Source organism: Balaenoptera musculus, chromosome 3, assembly GCF_009873245.2.
Source record: "Balaenoptera musculus isolate JJ_BM4_2016_0621 chromosome 3, mBalMus1.pri.v3, whole genome shotgun sequence".
NCBI classification, from domain to species: domain Eukaryota; kingdom Metazoa; phylum Chordata; class Mammalia; order Artiodactyla; family Balaenopteridae; genus Balaenoptera; species Balaenoptera musculus.
Window position 1 is genome coordinate 145,600,728 of NC_045787.1, and position 20,153 is coordinate 145,620,880.

General features: G+C 37.4%; 1 protein-coding gene across 8 annotated transcripts in view; it reads right to left on the reverse strand.

Annotated features, from left to right (window-relative positions):
- Nucleotides 1-20,153, reverse strand: part of FBXW11 (F-box and WD repeat domain containing 11) — a 132,526-nt gene that overhangs the window by 45,772 nt on the left and 66,601 nt on the right. The gene's annotated exons all lie outside the window — the stretch shown is intronic.

Here is a 20,153-nt window from a genome sequence, read left to right on the forward strand (position 1 = left end):
TACCTCAATCATCCCTGTTATTCTTTTAACCTGAAGAAAGAAGCCCCAGAGACCCACTAAGTTCCTGATGATTGCACAAAACATTTACTAGAATGTCTGCTATTCAGTAGCCCACCCCAGCCATCAGCAATTAGAAGTGACAAAGCCCTGGAAGCCCCCCTGCCTTTCTTTTTCCTCCCTTGATGGCCTTGTTTCTCTGGAATGGCTTTGCAATCTCCCCTAGCAAGCATGGTGGGTGCCCCAATCTTTTCCCTTAAGAGGAGGATGCTGTTAGCCAGCAACAATCTGGCTTGCCTTGGGAATGCATTAGCTTTTGATTTTTGTGTTTACTGCACAAAGAGGCACTGTGTATTCTTTCTGGTGACCTAGTCGCTCAATAGATGCCCATTAACTGGAGATTATACATGATTGGATTTTCCCTTTTGAAGCTCCTACCTAATAGCTAAATGGAAACTTAATGAGAAGGGGAAGTGGGAGAGTTGTGTTCTGAAAGGAATAACAACTCATTTATGGATAGCAGTCTCGCTAAGATTCCTTCCCAAACCTAAAATTCCAAGATTGGGGTACAAAATTTAAACTATAACATTTGTCCCATAGTATTAGTCAAAAAGATCCTATAGATCTATTTAAGTCATCAGTGTTTACAAGAGCTTGTTTACTGCCTATAGGGAATAAGCCTACCTCTCAAATTTTCCCTGTTTTTCCTTTATGTTCTTCAAGTTGTTACATATTTGGGCATATACAGTATTTCCTAACACTCCATTTGAAAATACCCAACGTAGGTGATGGCAGAAGAATCACCATTGGACACTAGTGCTCTGCAGGTCTCACAGCAGGCTCTGATCAGATATGTAGAATGAGGGCTTCCCTAGTGGCACAGTGGTTAAGAATCTGCCTGCCAATGCAGGGGACACGGGTTCGAGCCCTGGTCCGGGAAGATCCCACATGCCGCGGAGCAACTAAGCCCGTGCGCCGCAACTACTGAGCCTGCGCTCTAGAGCCCGCAAGCCACAACTACTGAAGCCCACACACCTAGAGCCTGCGCTCCACAACAAGAGAAGCCACCGCAATGAGAAAGCCTGCACACCACCACGAAGAGTAACCCCTGCTCTCAGCAACTAGAGAAAAAACCCGCGTACAGCAGCAAAGACCCAAGGCAGTCAAAATTTAAATAAATGAATAAAATAAAATAAATTAAAAAAAAAAGAAAGAGATGTAGAATGATATAGTAGAAAAGCCAAAGGCTTTGAAACCAAAGAGAGAAGTAGGAATCCAGATTTGGTCACTTAACTCTGTGTGTGTGTGTGTGTGTGTGTGTGTGAGAGAGAGAGAGAGAGAGAGAGAGAGAGAGAGAGAGAGAGAGAGAGAGATCCTGAGCAAGTTGTTCTACCCATGGACAAACACAAACCACACAAAGTTGTGGAGATTGAGACTAGCAGCACAGTGCTTGGTGTATAGTGGGTATTCAAAAACTCTGTTTATGCCCTGCTTTGAAGATACTACTTTCCCCCAAGTGTTATCTTCTCATGCTTTTCTAACCTCAGACTTTGACAGAAAGACTCCAGATGGTTGCCTAATAGGGAAAACCCACTGGCTTCCTTGATAAAACCTTATAAGCTGCACAACACCGAGGTCTGCAATGGGGAAGGGGGACAGGAGGGCAGGGCTCCATATGTTAAAGTCAACCATGACTAGAGAGGAAGGAAGTGTGTCCAAGTGTCCAAAGCAGGTCTAAAGTGGTGGCAGCAATAAATGATCCTGAATGGGAAAGGGGGGGATGAAGAATAGGGAAACACAAGTAGTATTCCTCCCTCAAATTTTCCTTTTACTGCTATCTTGAAGGGCTTAGGGATTAATAAAGCTGGCAGGTTTCCTTAGGGGAATGAACAAAGTGGGAACAGTGACTCAGTATATCACCTGGATCTGACTGGTAGTTACAAAGGCATCCTTGCAACATCACAATGTCCTGGGTTCTGAGAGAGTGGCAAGAAGAAAGAATGGCTGGGAACACAGAGAGGTGAGCGTGCCAAATGGAAGAGAGATGGGAAGTAAGTTCCTGCTCCCTTGTCTCCAGGCAGCCCAGGAAATGTGTGAAGGAGGTATATGTGCACAGGGTTTTGAACTCCAAACTTTTAAAACACAGGAGTCTGAATACACCAGAGCTATTCTGACGTAAGCTACCTCAATACTTTCCTCACTCAGGGAGGAAACAAAAAAACGTCAGAAGTTCCTGCAGACTACACAAGAAACAACCATCTTTCCAGTAAGAAAATTTAATTCTTCCTTTCAGTCATCCAAAACAGAGAAATGGTGTTTATTTACATAGCTGAGAAGGAAACAACCCCTCTGATAAAAATAGCAACTACTCTCTTAAGGCTTGATGAAAGTGGATAAAGACATACAATTTAGTAAAACTGTATTTAATAGAGCCCTGTGGGGGCTGGAATACATAGTTTTTTCAATTTCTCTTACAAAGCCTTCAGGAAAAGATGCCAAAGGGAAAACGCTGCCCTCGAGCTACACTGATCAGAGGATCATTTCCAAAGAGTAATCCAGGTGACACAAGAGGTGCTCAGAGGAAAAAGGGTCCTGGGGTCTAGTTAAGTTTGACAAATGCTGCATGCTCACGCGTGTGCTCTCCCCTGCCACCCTTCTTCCTTTCCTACACACACACACCCCCCACAATGCACTTCGTTAAGATACTAAAGGCTCTGACATCTCATAATTTAACAAATCAGGTTAGATTAGTTTAACACAGCTATCCCTAATTTGTTGGATATGGCCACCCCCCTTTTACACTCTCTCAATAAGAGCTCAGCACACTGGCAAACAGTGGACTAGGGCAGTAGCATGGCACAATTCCTTCCTCCTCCCACTTCACTACATGAATACTGCTGGGAGACAAAGGAAATGCCCACTTTTGGTAAACACAATATACACCTCTCCTATCCCTCAATATCTTATGTGGGGATAGGAATGGGTGGCAAGCATCGAAAATTCTAAGAGCCACAGGTTTTACTTTTTAGTCACTTTGACTGGGCTTCCCGGGTGGCACAGTGCTTGAGAACCCACCTGCCAATGCAGGGGACACGGGTTCGAGCCCTGGTCCGGGAAGATCCCACATGCCGTGGTACAACTAAGACCGTGCACCACAACTACTGAGCCTGCGCTCTAGAGCCCGTGAGCCACAACTACTGAAGCCCACAGTCCACAACTACTAAGGCCTGTGCACCTAGAGCCCATGCTCCACAACAAAAGAAGCCACCGCAATGAGAAGCCCGTGCATCACAATGAAGAGTAGCCCCCGCTCGCCCCAACTAGAGAAAAGCCTGCACACAGCAATGAAGACCCAGCGCAGCCAAAAATAAATAAATAAATAATCATTTTGACTTTTATTCCTTAAAGGTTTAATAGACAAAAGGTCACAAGTTCAAGGGTGAGGTAAGAAAAAACAATGAGCCTTCCTTCCAGGAGAAAAGGAAGGTGGTTTCCTACATCCAAGCTCTCAGATGAAACCATGAGGTAAGCCAATCTGAGAGCTGAAATCCTCTTCTAAGTCTCCAACACTTCTGGGAAAGGAAAGTTCTTTGAAATACCAACCTGGCTTAATCACTTCCTACTCTTCTCATCATCATCTCTTTCCTCCTACACCTACCAAGAAGCATCACATGCAAACAAACAAAAAACGTAGACCTTCCTACTACCAATGGAAGATACCATCGAGGAAGCAGCAGCTAGACTCTAGGGCAGATCAACCTTAGTACTAGTGACATTTGGGGCCAGATTAATTCCGTGGTGTGGGGGGGGGGTGGCTGTCCTGTACAATGTAGGATGTCAGGCAGCATCCCTGGCTTTTCCCTGCTAGTTGCCAGTAGCAACCCCTTCCCCTGCCCTAACTGTGATAACCAAAAATGTCTCCAGATTGCCAAATGTCAGGGGTGGGGATTGGGGGTGCGGGGCAACAAAACTGCCCCCTCCACTTGAGAGCCACTGCTCTAGGGGTGTGAGCTCCTAAACTCGCTTCCTTAGGAAAATAAACTAAAAATCACCGCCATCTCAGACCTGGCCTTTCTTTCTTTCTCTTCAGGCTTCTTTTCCTTTAACCCCTGTGACAGTATGTGATTTCTTCAAATACAGCCTGGCCACACCATGGTCAAGTAATTCATAGAGTACATAGATATCTAAATTCTGGAGTAAATCCTGCTTGCCATTCAATGCCTATCCAGGAAAACTTGATATAAGGAGTTCTTTACTAGAGATCCATGGGCTTGGGGGTGTGGATGAGGGTGATAAATATCATGAAGTCATATATAAAAGTTACTGTGTATACAGTCCTCCAGAAAGAAGATCCAGAGCTTTCATTAGATCTCAAAGGTGTCCCAAATGTAATAAAACAGCAAAGCATGTCTTTGACCAAATAGGTGGCCAGGGTGGATGGAGCCTAGGTATACGTGTTTTGCTTTGCTTTAAAGTTCTCCAGGTAATTTCTATGTATGTCTCTGCTTTAAAATCACTGCTATGGCAAAATGATGTGGTCCATGTAGTACCACCATCCTAAGGAAATTGCACTGATACCGTCATGACAGACTCCATCCCAATATGTGCTTTTTCAGAACTACCAAATACCATGAGAATCTAATGCTTGTTCCTTCTCTTATAAAGCCTTCAGGAGAAGATGCCGAAGGGAAAATGATGCTCTCAAGCTACACTGATCAGAGGATAACTTCCAAAGAGTATTCCAGGTAACACAAGAGATGTTCAGAGAAAAAAGGGTTCTGAGGTCTAATTGAGTTTGACAAATGTGGTGCACTGCATGAGTGTTCCCCCCACTCCGCTCCCAGGGGTTACGATACACTTCATTAAGATACTAAAGGCTCTGTAACATCTCATAATTTAAAAATCAGGCTAGGTTAGTTTAACCTAGCTTTCCCAAGTTTGCCGGATATGGCCACCCCCCTTTCACACTCTCTTAATAAGAGCTCAGCACATACTGGCAAACACAGGACTAGAGCAATAGAATGGCATGACTCCTTCCTCCTCCCAATTCACCGGACAAATACTTTGGGGGGGGGGGTGGGCAGGGAGGGCCAAGGAAATGCCCACTTTGGTAAACACAATATATTCCTCTCCTATTTCCCCATCATCTTTCCCAGTCTGCTATATAGGGTTAGTCTGTGTAAAAGCACAGCAGGCTCTAAGCAGTGATATATCTTTGCCAGTAGGTGCCACCAACTAACACAGAATATATTTCACTTGGAAAATTCCCTACTTTAAGAGTTATGTAAGAGGAATCAATTTCCTACTTTAAAAATCCTACAAATTCTGCATTTTGGCTTTCATGATGAGAAATGCTTATACAATGTAAGGTTTTCTTATCAAAAACATCTTTACTCCTGAGAGGAAGCGAAAACAAAAACAAAAACCTTACAAATGATCTAGAAAACATGCGGGCATTTTGCCATTTTCTCGTGTTTTTAAATGTTTGGATTTAAGAAATTAAGGATAACAGACACATTGTGCAAAATGTTATTAGATAACTTTAGTCTCTGTACTAGGCTTATTTCACACATTGTCTTTTTCTTAACATTTAAAAAAATTTATTTTATTGAAGTATAGCTGATTTACAATGTTGTGTTAATTTCTGCTGTACAGCAAAGTGATTCAGTTATACATATATATGCATTCTTTTTCATATTCTTTTCCATTATGATTTATCACAGGATATTGAATAGAGTTCCCTGTGCTATAAAGTAGGCACACATTGTCTTTTAATCTTCAGAAAAAATATGTAAGTAGACATTCCAATTTTACAGAAGAAATTGAGGACCAGAGAAGTAAGTAACTGGCTCAGATCTAGGTCTGTTCTACTCAGAAATCAATGTACTTTCTATACAGAAAAATACAGCTCAGGTGTTTTCCAACTGCTGGTTGTAGCCTATGAAATCAATTTAATGGGCTGTAACCAGCACTTTTAAAATAAAAAGCAAAATTGAATCCGGGCATTCCCCTGCCCACAAGGGTAAGCATAACAAAAAACACACAGAAAGGCTAAAAGCAATAAGCAAAAACATAACAGGAAAATTCAAATTAAAAGGAAAGTAAAAGTCATTATTGCAAGGAGAGCAATATTCAAGTCAAACCACTGAATAACATAAAGAGCTTTAAAACTCTCTAAAAAGCAAAAATCTGTAAAGAGGATAATGTGTGCTTTTATATACTGAATAAAATTCCACAAAGTACAAAACAGTTAGAAATATTTTTAAAATTTTTTAAGCACCTTTTCATCTTCGACAGATCAAGCAGACCAACCAACAAACAACACTTGATTTTCCATGGAACGGAACAAAAAACTGATAGAGAATCCTAGGCCACAGAAGAAATCTCAAATACAGTTAGAAAGCAGGAAGAGATTATATACATTTGAGAGAGCAGGCCAAGCAGAAAAGTCTAGATTTAGTTTGCCAATTATTACTTGCATAAATTCCAAAGGTAAATACATGGAACAATGACTGGCACAGGCAAACCAAACACCTTTGAGTTGTTATTGTTAATGCCATCTTGGCCCCTAATCTAGCCTACAATTCTTCCCCCTTAAACCTAAATCTTACCAACACGTTGTTGGGAAATGAGATCAATGGAAAGCCAGAAGCATTTATTTGGAAAAAGAAGAGACAAGCTTGTCCAAAAAAGCAGCCCCTATCTCTCCTACCACTCTTGCAACTCAGAAGGAAGAAAGCCATGAATAAATACATCTATGCATACATGACTTTTTAATACAATGACTCCGGCCACCAGTAAGCACAACTTAATCAGAAACCTTCTCCTCCTCCACACAAACACTAAAATGTAGAAACAAACTAGCTGTTTTCTTTCTACACTAAAAAGTAATAAAAAATTTTAAATCCATTGGGAGTTTGACTGAAATCACTGCTACATGCTATTTCCAATGTAGTAAGTTTCCTTCCAACTTACCTAACCTGTAGTTCCACTCAAATTTTTAACAAGTATTTGGCTGCTATTAACATTACATGACAAGATTATACTAAGGTATCTGGAAGAATAAATATCAGAGAGTTTTTCTTCCTTTCCTCAACACCAATTATTTTTTTAAAAGAGGGGAATGCTTATGTTATTAGATATTAAAAATTTTTCTTAAAAACTATAATAATTAGTGTGGTACTAACAAAGCAAGACCAATGAAACAAAACAGGAAGTCGAGAAACAGATTCATTTACACTTATAATTTGTGTATGATGAAGTTAGAACTTCAAATAGGGGAGAAAGGGATCATTTAAGGAAGTATTAAAAATAAAAGTTAAATGCTACCTCATGTCACATACCAATATATACTATGGATAAAAAGAATCAAGTGTGAAAAACTCTAAAACCATAAAATGACTAAAAGCAGCTACCAAACAGAAATAAAATTTAGATTTGACTAAAAAATTTTTTTAGCTCAGGAATGTTCATAATCAAATTTTAAAGACAAATACATTGGGGGAAATATTTTGGCATATGGTAAATAACTTACCATATAAAGATCTCTTATAAATTAGTTAGGAAACCAAAATTAATACTTTAATAGGCAAATAAGCAAAGAGTAACTACCAATATTGCAAAACAAGAAATTTAAATGGCTGTCAAAAATGAACATGTACATAACAAAGAAAGATGTAATTTTTCACCTATCAAATTAGTAACTTTATTTTTATATACTTTATAGGAACTGGGCTCTTTGGTAGGATTATAAATCGTTACCTTTCAGAGAGTATTTATCAACATATAACTTCAAAAATTACTACATAACACTGGACATAATTTAACTTACAGAAATTTATCCTAAGGAATTGTAGACCTACACAAAATTGTAGCTACAACAATTTATAACATAGAAAAATAGAAAACAATGTAAATGTCTAACAAGAGGGTTTGGACATCATTTAAATATATGATACAACAGGAGAAAATTTAAGTTCTTTCAAAAAACTTTTCTATTGAAGCATAATACATATACATAACATACATATATAAATACATATATATACATATACACACACATATATTACACACACATAAACACATATGCTCATGTATATAAGGTCTAGATGTAAATTTTATTTCTTACTGTAAAAACACTGAAAACCCCTGGTTAAGGTATTAGAGTACAATGAATCCCATACTGCAAAACTTACCACCTTTTCAGTTTTCTTTCAGTTCTCCTAATTATATCAAACGATATTTTCATATCTCTCTAATACCTCCAATTGTCTGTTCTTAACAAAAAGAGCTGGTCTCCTGTTCAGTTTACTGTAACAAACAGTATCTGGCTAGAATTTCATTATAGGTTTTGTTTTTAACGGTATTTATTTTTACAGTAACCTATCTCAGTATGTTGCCATTATTTCATGGCAACTTACAGTGATGCATAAGTTGCAGTGATGCATAGTTCCCTTTTCTGATTTTTCAAAGAAAGCAGATTTTCAAAATATGTGAAGTAGAACAAAAGAACAAATGTTATGCATATATCAAAAGCTGTGAAGGCTGCAGTCACCTGTCGAAAACTGGTGAAATACTATCTAAAAAGAATAGTGACATGAAAAATGGTCTAAACTATATTAAATGGAAAAAAAAGCGAGTCAAAATATGTCTGTATGACCCCATCTTTACAAATAAAATTTTATCTATCAATCTATTTATTTATTTAGAAAAGCAACTAGAAAAAGTGTGTTAAAATGCTAACAATACTATCTCTAATTTTTATTTTCTTTTTCCTTATATAGCCCATCTAAATCTTCCTTAAAGACACATCTCTTTTCAATAACAATGAACAGTGATTTTTTTCAAAATGAAACTTAAAAAAGTAAAAGATCTACATCAAGACCCCAGATCTATATGCTCTAGTTTAAAGAAAGAGAAACTAGTCACTGAAACTTCCAGCAGAGTCAGATGCTGCTGCATGTCATCTGACCTCTCTATGCCTGTTTCCTGATCCATAAAACTGAAGTGAAAACAGGGCCTCCCTGACAGAAAATTTAAAAAGATAATCCTGGCACTTAATATGGGCTCCTTTGGCTCCATTATTTCAAATTTAACCTCCACAGGACAGAGGTGTTTGACTGTTTTATTCATTCTGTATTCTTAGCATTTAGAATAATTCCTGACACACTACTTAAGTACAGAAGTATAATAAATATCTACTAATAATATTATCTATAGTTATAACAATCTTCTTGTTAATTGTAAAGGCCAAAACTGTAATTTTGTTTCTGCTTACTCCTTTTCCATATTTTCCAAACTGTCTACAATGAGCAAGGATTCAAAATGTAGGGGAAGAAAAACATGCAACACCATTTCTGGTCCTCACAGAAAGTAGCAAGAAATAAAATCTATTTTCAGAAAGGCAGTCACCCTTATCGCCTCCAAAGTGTTCATTTACCTAGGTAAAAGAAGAACATCTCATTAATTATTTGACTGTTTAAAAAGGTCCAAAAGAAGCACAGACACAAGTCTGCTGGGTCTCCCTAAGAAAGCAGACAAGGAGTGGCAGCATGTGCACTTAAATGCTTCCTAGGGCTTAACACTTTGTAGAGAACTTTAAAGTAAAACTTGTAAAATGTTTCATATGCACTAAAGGAAGCCAGAAAAAGAAGGTGCTTTAGAAGCGGTAACAGAAGAATGGCCAACAGATCCTGAGTTGTGAAGAATGGCGGAAGGCGTCAGTCTGCTGAAGTGTAAAGAGCAGGCCTTCAGAGCCAGGAGTCCCCAGTGCAAATCCCAGGCTCTGCCAATTACAAACTGTGACTTCCGGTAAGTCACTTGACTTCTCTCTCAGATTCGGTTTCCTCTTTTATAGGACAGGGATAATATTGCCTATGTTGCAGGAATAGAAATAACATGTGCAAAGTACCTACAACATAACATTGCTCAGAGGGGGAAAAATAATACACCAGAAAAACATTTTTACTCTTTTGCTTCTACTATAAATCATTTTAAAAGAAACATGAAAGCATCTATCAGTGATGTCAGGCAAAGCTAGAGAAATATCATCCCACATCACAATCATTTCTCATATTACTGTGTTCAAGGGTAACTTAACAGACTCAGCAAAGATTTCAAACATGAAATCTACCCAAGAAATTGTAAAGCAATGAATTATACTGAATAGTTATAATAAAAGTAGCTACCACTTATTGAGTACACTTTAGAGATTATATCATTTAATGAAAACTGGGGAAAGAAAACCAAAACCACCAAAAACTTAAACGTAAGAGATGATGAATGTAACACAATACCAATCAAAACTCCAGCAGGCTTTACCACCACCCCACCCACCCCACCCCACCCCCCCCCAGCAAAATGAGCTGATTTTAAAATTCATATGGAAATATACAGAGTGAAGGCAATCTGGAAGAACGAAGTAAGAGAATTTACACTACGAAATATCAAGATCTAAAATGTAGCTATTGTAACAAAGAGAGTGTTATATAGGAATAAAAGTAGACAAATTGATCAACAGAACAAAATAGCATCCAAACTCAGATTCACACATATGAGTTCACTTGACTAAACACTAAGGCAACACTTCAGTGCAGTGGAGAAAAAATGCTCTTTTCAATAAAAGACCGTAGCAACCAGATATCCTTATATTTTGAGCCCCATTCTCTCACCAAGGGGGAAAAAAATCTATTCTAGATAGACTGCAGATCTAAATGTAAAAGGTAAGCTTTTAGAAGAAACCACAGAACATCTTCATGACCTTGGAATAGCTAAAGCTTTCGTAAACAGGACAAAGCAACTGCTAACCAGAAAGAAAAATCTGATAAATTGGATTATAATGAGGAATTTCTCTTCACTGAAAGCACCATTAAGAGACTGAAAAGAAGATTAAAATGTTCTAAAACTGATTTATGGTGATGGTACAACACTGAACTGCATACTTGAAATGGACGAATTTTATGATATGCAAAATATATCTCAATTTTTTTAAGGAATTAAATTTAAAAGAAAAAAGGCAACCCACAAAGTGAGAGATTGATTATATATCCAGAACATTAAAAAACAAACAAACCCTCACTTCAAATCAATAAGGAAAGCAAGCACATACACCCGCCCCCCCCACCCCGCTAAAAAAAGGTGAAACACTTATACGAGCACTTCACAAAAGAAAATATCCAAATTAAGTTAAAAAATGAAAATTCAACCAAAGTGCTGTCATCCAGAGACAACCATTTGCATTTTGGAACACAGGTTGAAAACTATAGATATATAAAAGAAAACTGTTTGAAGCATGCTTTCCAGTAGAACTGCTTTTCACATGTGTCATAGATATCTTTCCATGTCACTGTAGACCTTTATTTTCATTTTTAATGCCAACAGTTTACATCATCTTATAATTTATTTACTCAATACAGGTAAGTAATGAACATCTAAACTTTTTACTGTCACATGCAACACTACAATTAACCTTTATGCCTACTTTGAATAACTGCCTCTTTCGATCAAATTCCTAGGATTGGTGAATCCATGAGAATGTGTATTTAATAAATGGATGTCTGAACAGAATTTAATTTCCTTTGTTTAATCATTTCTTTTCATCAGAATAGACTTCATATTACAAGTTATTAAATCTAATGGTCAATTCTCATTGCTCACATTTCTGGACCTATCAACAAGATTGAGCATTCCCTCCTTCGTGATATACCTCAATCACTTGGCTTCCAGGACTCTGCATTCACCTAGTTCATTCACCACAAGAAACGTTAAAGATTTTCAGACAGAAGAAAAATGAAACCAGAAGAAAACTTGATTCTAATGAAGGGATGCAGAGATAAATGAAGAGAAAAATGGTAAAAATGACAATATTTATAAAATAATTTTTTCCTTTTTAAATTTCTTTAAAATATGATTGACTACCTGAGAAGTTCAAAATGCCGCTGAATGATATTAAACAAACCACAAATAAATGGAAAGGCATCTTTTAGCCATGAATTTCAAGACTTAATATTGTTAAGATGTCAATACTACCCAAAGCAATCTACAGATTCAATGCAATCCCTATCAAAATTCCAACAGAATGTTTTGCAGATATAGGAAAGCCCATTCTAAAATTCATACAGAATCTCAAGGGACTCCGAATAGCCGAAGTAATCTTGAAAAACAACATTGGCGGCCTCACATTTTCTGATTTCAAAACTTATTACAAAGCTATAGTACTCGAAACAGCATGGTACTGGCATAAAGACAGACATACAGACCAACTGCAGTAGAGAGCCCAGAAATAAATCCTCACATACAAGGTCAAATGATTTTTGACAAAGGTACCAAGATCATTCTATGGGGAAAGAACAGTCTTCTCAACAAACACTATTGGAAAAACTAGATATACACATGCCAAAGAATAAAGTTGGGCCCTTACTTGGTAACATATATAAAAATTAACTCAAAATGGGTCAAAGATCCAAATGTAAGAGCTAAAACTGCAAACCTCTTAGAAGAAAAGATAAAGGAAAAGCTTCATGACATTGGATTTGGCAATGATTTCCTGCACATGATACCAAAAGCACAGGCAACAAACATAAAAATATATAAATCAGACTATATCAAAATTTAAAACTGCTGTGCATCAAAGAGTACAATCAAAAGAGTGAAAAGGCAACCTATGAAATGGGAAAAAATATTTGCAAGTCATATATCTGATAAGGGATTAAGATCCAGAATATATAAAGAACTCCTACAACTAAACAGCAAAAACAAACAAACTGATTCAAAATGGGCAAAAGACTTGAACAGACACTTCTCCAAGAAGATATACTAATGGCCAAAAAGCTTATGAAAAGATACTCAACATCACTAATGATTAAGGAAATGCCAATCAAAACCACTATGAGATATCACCTCACACCTATCAGAATGACTACTATCAAAAAATCAGAAAATAACAAGTGCTGACAAGGATGTGGAGAAACTGGAACCCTTGTACATTGCTGATAGGAATGTAAAATGGTATAGCTGCTATGGAAAACTGAATGGTGGTTCCTCAAAAAATTAAAAATAGAATTACCACATGATCCAGCAAGACCACTTCTGGGTCTATATCCAAAAGAATTAAAAGAAGGGTCTCAAAGAAATATTTATACACTTATGTTCATATAGCAGCATTATTCACAATAGCCAAAACGTGGAAACAACCCAAATGTCCATTGAAGAATGAAATACTAAACAAAATACTGTATAAACATGCAGTAGAATATTATTCAGCCTTAAGAAGAAAGGAAATTCTTATACATGCTATAACGTGGATGAATCTTAAGGACATTATGCTAAGTGAAATAAGTCAGTTATAAAAAGACAAATACTGTACAATTCCACTTATGTGCAGTATCTAGAGCAGTCAGATTCATAGAAACAGAAAGTAGAATGGTTGTGCCTGCTTTGCCAGGGGAAATGAGAAGTGGTTATTTAATGAATAGGAAAAAGTTCTCAAGATTGGTTGCAATGCATAACATTGTATAACATTACTGAACTATATACTTAAAAACAGTTAAAAATGGTAAAATGTATGCTGTATTTTACCACAGTTTTTAAAAAACCTTTTTAAGTGTTGACTGAAAATGACTTTACCAATATTTTCTTTCAGTTTTGAGATATAACTGACATATAGCAATGTGTAAGTTTAAGTGTACAGCATAATGATTTGACTTATATACATCATGAAATGATTACCACAATAAGTTTAGTGAAAATCCATCATCTCATACAAAATAAAGGAAAAAGAAAAAATATTTTTTCCTTGTGATGAGAACTCTCAGGATTTACTCTCTTAACCACTTGCATATATAACATACAGCAGTGTTAATTATATTAATCATGTTATAATTACATTCCTAGTACTTATTTATCTTATAACTGGCAGTCTGTACCTTCTGACCACTGGCAGTTTGTACCTTTTGACCACATTCTCCCTCTCCATACCCTTGCCTCTGGTAACCACAAATCTGATCATGTTTTCTGTAAGTCTGTTTGTTTGTTTTTAAGTATAACTGACCTACAACACTAAAAATAAGTAAATAAACAGCTTCTGAAGTTATGCATTTATACACATACATATGACTCAGTAGTTAAAGCAAAAATAATAACAACATATAATGGAGTTTATAGCCTTTGTAGAAATAAAATGTAAGACAACAATAGCACCAAGGAGGGGAGGAAGGAAGGGGAAGTATTGAATATATAGATGTAAGTTCTTTCTTCCACATACGTGAAGCAGTATCTTATCATTTCAAGACAGGCTGTGACAAGTTAAAGGCATGAACTGTAAACCCTACAACAACCATGAGAAAAAAAATTAAGCAATAGAGGTTTAACTAATAAGCCAATGGTAAAGATGAAAATGGAATCACTCAAAAACTAAATTAATCCAAAAGAAGGCAGAAAAATAGTGTAAAAAGGGAATAAAGAGCAGGTGGGACAAATAGAAAACAATAACAAGGGGGTAGATTTAACACCAAACATCTTAATAATTAGTTAAATGTAAGTGGTCAAAATACCCAAATAAAAGACAGAGACTGTGGAATTGGAGATAACTATATGCTATCTACAAGAAACCCACTTTAAACACAAAGGAACACTGGCTAAACCTAAAAGGACAGAAAAAGATAAATAACATCCAATGACTAATCAAAGGACATCTAGAGTGGCTATGTTATTATTGAACAAAATAGATTTTAGAAGAAGGAATGTAACCAGGGATGAAGTGACATATTTTCATAATGTTAAAGGGATCAATTTATTAAAACAATATAATAATCCTAAATGTATATGGCCTTGGCTAACAGTTTTAAAATACATGTCGGGGAGAAAACAATAACATACTCAAAGGAGAAAAAGACAAACCCAAATTTATATTTGGACACTTCAACACTCCTCTCTTAGTTATGCATACAACAAGTAGACAGAAAAGAGTAAAGATATGCAGGGCATGAATAACACCATCAGCTAACTTAACCTGACATTTATAGAACACTCTGCCCAACAAGGGAACACATTCTTTCCAAGTACAGACCAAACATTCAACAAGATAAGTGCTATTCTAGGCCATAAAACAGGTTTCAATAAATTTAAAACGACTGAAATCATGCAAAATATGTACTGAGATGACAAAGAATTAATCCAAAATTAATCTAACAGAAAATCCCTAAATGTTTGGAAACTAAACAATGCATTACTAAACAACACATGGGTCAAAAAAGAAATCACAAGGAAAATTAGAAAATACTGTGAAGTAAATGAAAATGAAAACTCAACATATTAAACACTGTGGGATATAACTAAAGTGGTGCTTAGAGAGACTGACAGCATTAAATGCATGTATTAGAAAAGAAAAAAATGGTCTTCAAAGCAATAATCTAAGCTTCCCCCATAAAAAAACTAGAAAATTAGTGAATTAAACCCAAACTAAGCAGCAGGAAGGAAACAATAAAGATGAAATTCAAAATTAGTACACTAGAAAACAGAAAAACAATAAGGAAAAAAATTAGTGAAACCAAAAGTCATGTCTTTGAAACAATCAACAAAATTGACAAACTTCTAGCTAGACTGATAAGGAGAAAATTATATAAGAATCATTTCCAATCTCAGAAATAAAAGTGGGAACATGAATACAGATCCTATAAACATTAAAGGAAAACAAGGAAATATTACAAATTTGTACTAATACATTTCACAACTCAGATAAGAGGGACAAAGTCCTTAAAAGATACACAAATACTCACACAAGAAGAAATGGAAAACCTCAATAGCCCTATAGCTATAAAAGAAACTGGTTTCAGTGGTGAATTTTATTTAGTATTTAAGGAAGAAACAGTATCAATTCTATATAAACTCTTCCAAAGAGCAGATGAAAAGGGAACATCCCCAACTATATTTTGAGGTCAGATTACCTTGATAACAAACATCTGCCAATGACCAGTCCCTTCCATCAGGAAACTTGCACAAGCCTCTTAGATAGCGTCATCCACCAGAGGGCAGACAGCAGAAGCAAGAAGAACTACAATCCTGCAGCCTGTGGAGCAAAAACCACATTCACAAAAAGACAGACGAGATGAAAAGGCAGAGGGATATGTACCAGATGAAGGAACAAGATAAAACCCTAGAAGAACAACTAAATGAAGTGGAGATAGGCAACCTTCCAGAAAAAGAATTCAGAATAATGATAGTGAAGATGATCCAGGACCTCGGAAAAAGAATGGAGGCAAAGATTGAGAAGATGCAAGAAATGTTTAACAAAGACCTAGAAGAATTAAAGAACACACAAACAGAGATGAACAATACAATAACTGAAATGAGAAATACACTAGAAGGAATCAATAGCAGAATAACTGAGGCAGAAGAACGGATAAGTGACCTGGAAGACAGAATGGTGGAATTCACTGCTGCGGAACAGACTAAAGAAAAAAGAATGAAAAGAAATGAAGACAGCCTAAGAGACCTCTGGGACAACATTAAACGCAACAACATTTGTATTATAGGGTCCCAGAAGGAGAAGAGAGAAAGAAACGACCCAAGAAAATATTTGAAGAGATTATAGTTGAAAACTTCCCTAACATGGGAAAGGAAAGAGCCACCCAAGTCCAGGAAGTGCAGGGTCCCATACAGAATAAACCCAAGGAGAAACACGCTGAGACACACAGTAATCAAACTGGCAAAAATTAAAGACAAACAAAAATTATTGAAAGTAGCAAGGGATAAATGACAAAAAAAATACAAGGGAGGAGATTAACCAAGATGGCGGAGTAGAAGGACGTGCTCTCACTCCCTCTTGCAAGAGCACCAGAATCACAACTGGCTGCTGGACAATCATCGACAGGAAGACACTGGACTTCACCAAGGAGGATACCCCCACGTCCAAGGACAGAGGAGAAGCCACAGTGAGACGGTAGGAGGGGCACAATCACAGTAAAATCAAATCCCATAACTGCTGGGTGGGTGACTCACAGACTGGCGAACACTTATACCACAGAAGTCCACCCACTGGAGTGAAGGTTCTGAGCCCCATGTCAGGCTTCCCAACCTGGGGGTCCGGCAACGGGAGGAGGAATTCATAGAAAATCAGACTTTGAAGCCTAGTGGGAATTGACTGCAGGACTTCGACAGGACTGGGGGAAACAGAGACCCCACTCTTGGAGGGCGCACACGGAATAGTGTGCGCATCGGGACCTGGGGGAAGGAGCAGTGACCCTGGGGGAGACTGAACCAGACCTACCTGCTAGTGTTGGAGGGTCTCCTGCAGAGGTGGGGAGTGGCTCTGTTTCACCGTGGGGACAAGGACACTGGCAGTGGAGGTTCTGGGAAGTACTCCTTGGCGTGAGCCCTCCCAGAGTCTGCCATGAGCCCCACCAAAGAGCCCAGGTAGGCTCCAGTGTTGGGTTGCCTCAGGCAAAACAACCAACAGGGAGGGAACCCAGCCCCACCCATCAACAGTCAAGTGGATTAAAGTTTTATGGAGCTCTGACCGCCACAGCAACAGTCAGCTCTACCCACCACCAGAGCCTCCCATCAAGCCTCTTAGAGAGCCTCAACCACCAGAGGACAGACAGCAGAAGCAAGAAAAACTACAATCCTGCAGCCTGTGGAACAAAAACCACATTTACAGAAAGACAGACAAGATGAAAAGGCAGAGGGCTATGTACCAGATGAAGGAACAAGAAAAAACCCCAGAAAAACAACTAAATGAAGTGGAGATAGGCAACCTTCCAGAAAAAGAATTCAGAATAATGATAGTGAAGATGATCCAGGACCTCGGAATAAGAACAGAGGCAAAGATTGAGAAGACGCAAGAAATGATTAACAAAGACCTAGAAGAATTAAAGAACAAACAAACAGAGATGACCAATACAATAACTGAAACGAAAACTACACTAGAAGGAATCAATAGCAGAATAACTGAGGCAGAAGAACGGATAAGTGACCTGGAAGACAGAATGGTGGAATTCACTGCTGCGGAACAGACTAAAGAAAAAAGAATGAAAAGAAATGAAGACAGCCTAAGAGACCTCTGGGACAACATTAAACGCAACAACATTCGCATTATAGGGGTCCCAGAAGGAGAAGAGAGAGAGAAAGGACCAGAGAAAATATTTGAAGAGATTATAGTCGAAAACTTCCCTAACATGGGAAAGGAAATAGCCACCCGAGTCTAGGAAGCGCAGAGAATCCCATACAGGATAAACCCAAGGAGAAACATGCCAAGACACATAGTAATCAAAGTGGCAAAAATTAAAGACAAAGAAAAATTCTTGAAAGCAGCAAGGGAAAAACGACAAATAACATACAAGGGAAACTCAGAAAGAAACTCAGCAGAAACTCTACAAGCCAGAAGGGAGTGGCATGATATACTTAAAGTGATGAAAGGGAAGAACATACAACCAAGATTACTCTACCCGGCAAGGATCTCATTCAGATTCGATGGAGAAATCAAAAGCTTTACAGACAAGCAAAAGCTACAAGAATTCAGCACCACCAAACCAGCTCTACAACAAATGCTAAAGGAACTTCTCTAAGTGGGAAACACAAGAGAAGAAAAGGACCTACAAAAACAAACCCAAAACAATTAAGAAAATGGTCATAGGAACATACATATCGATAATTACCTTAAACGTCAATGGATTAAATGCTCCAACCAAAAGACACAGGCTTGCTGAATGGATACAAAAACAAGACCCATATATATGCTGTCTACAAGAGACCCACTTCAGACCTAGGGACACATACAGACTGAAAGTGAGGGGATGGAAAAAGATATTCCATGCAAACGGAAATCAAAAGAAAGCTGGAGTAGCTATACTCATATCAGATAAAATAGACTTTAAAATAAAGAATGTTACAAGAGACAAGGAAGGACACTACATAATGATCAAGGGATCAATCCAAGAAGAAGATATAACAATTATAAATATATATGCACCCAACATAGGAGCATCTCAATACATAAGGCAACTGCTAACAGCTATAAAAGAAGAAATCGACAGTAACACAATAATACTGGGGGACTTTAACACCTCACTTACACCAATGGAAAGATCATCCAAAATGAAAATAAATAAGGAAACAGAAGCTTTAAATGACACAATAGACCAGACAGATTTAATTGATATTTATAGGACATTCCATCCAAAACCAGCAGATTACACGTTCTTCTCAAGTGCGCACGGAACATTCTCCAGGATAGATCACATCTTGGGTCACAAATCAAGCCTCAGTAAATTTAAGAAAATTGAAATCATATCAAGCATCTTTTCTGACCACAACGCTATGAGATTAGAAATGAACTACAGGGGAAAAAACCGTAAAAAACACAAACACATGGAGGATAAACAATACGTTACTAAATAATCAAGACATCACTGAAGAAATCAAAGAGGAAATCAAAAAATACCTAGAGACAAATGACAATGAAAACACGATGATCCAAAACCTATGGGATGCGGCAAAAGCAGTTCTAAGAGGGAAGTGTATAGCTATACAAGCCTACCTCAAGAAACAAGAAAAATCTCAAATAAACAATCTAACCTTACACCTAAAGGAACTGGAGAAAGAAGAACAAACAAAACCCAAAGTTAGCAGAAGGAAAGAAATCATAAAGAGCAGAGCAGAAATAAATGAAACAGAAACAAAGAAAACAATGACAAAGATCAATAAAACTAAAAGCTGGTTCTTTGAGAAGATAAACAAAATTGATAAGCCATTAGCCAGACTCATCAAGAAAAAGAGGGAACAAACTCAAATCAATAAAATTAGAAATGAAAAAGGAGAAGTTACAACGGACACCGCAGAAATACAAAGCATCCTAAGAGACTACTACAAGCAACTGTATGCCAATAAAATGGACAACCTGGAAGAAATGGACAAATTCTTAGAAAGGTATAACCTTCCAAGACTGAACCAGGAAGAAATAGAAAATATGAACAGACCAATCATAAGTAATGAAATTGAAACTGTGATTAAAAATCTTCCAACAAACAGAAGTCCAGGACCAGATAGCTTCACAGGTGAATTCTATCAAACATTTAGAGAAGAGCTAACACCCATCCTTCTCAAACTCTTCCCAAAAAATGCAGAGGAAGGAACACTCCCAAACTCATTCTATGAGGCCACCA